Below are 937 nucleotides of genomic sequence, written 5' to 3'. Positions count from 1 at the left end.
TCAGGAGAGGAAGATCTCTTCTCATCTTGCTGAGGAGACAACTGTCTCACACACTATAAGAAAAAACTTCCCTGGGGTCAATGGGCTAAAAAGAGCAGAGTAAGCACTGATCCTGGGTGACTGGGTACTAGGATTGAACCTAATAGTTCAAACCCTTAAGAAGTAGACCAGCCTAGGGCGGCGCCTGTGGCTCAAAGAAGTAGGGCGCCAGCCCCATATGCCCGACACGTGGTGGGTTCAAACCAACCTCAGAGGTAAATTGACAGAGAATTATCTAATTGAGAAAAATTGAAACAAATTGAAGGGTGAGAACATGGAACTGCTTAAGTCATTATGTTCATATATATACATATGCAGCTGATAAATTAGCCTTCTTACTGATAACAACTCAGTAATGTGATGGAGTAGGGAGCGTCCCAGTGCCTGTCCACCTCTCTACACTATGTTGGCTGGCCTCCTGAGGATGGAGGGAAGAAACTGAGCCACTACTGGGACCTGCACTTCCAGGGTGACACTAAAGACTAAGAAAAACTACTCAAGAGAAACTGTACCAGGGTGTGGCTCACACCTGTAATCCTGGCACTCTGGTAGGCCAAAGAGGGAGGATCTTCTGAGCTCAGGAGTTTGAGACCAGACCGAATATGAGCAAGACCCCATCTCTACCTTAAATGGAAAAACTAGCCAGCAATTGTGGTGGCTGCCTGTAGTCCCAATACGCAGGCAGCTGAGGCAGGAGGATCATTTGATCCCAGGAGTTTGAGGTTGCTGTGAGATATGACAACACAGCACACTACCCAGTGTGACTCAGTGAAAGTATGTTTCAGGCTCGGCACCTATGGCTCAAGCAGCTAACGTGCCAACCACATACACCTAAGGTGGCAGGTTCGAATCCCCAGCCCGGGCCGCCAAACAACAATGACGGCTGCAACCAAAAAAT

The sequence above is a fragment of the Otolemur garnettii genome, unplaced genomic scaffold (genome assembly GCF_000181295.1).
Source record: "Otolemur garnettii isolate 467f Iridium unplaced genomic scaffold, OtoGar3 scaffold00212, whole genome shotgun sequence".
Taxonomy (NCBI): domain Eukaryota; kingdom Metazoa; phylum Chordata; class Mammalia; order Primates; family Galagidae; genus Otolemur; species Otolemur garnettii.
The sequence above is the reverse complement of the archived record's forward strand: the minus strand, read 5'-3'. Positions refer to the sequence as shown.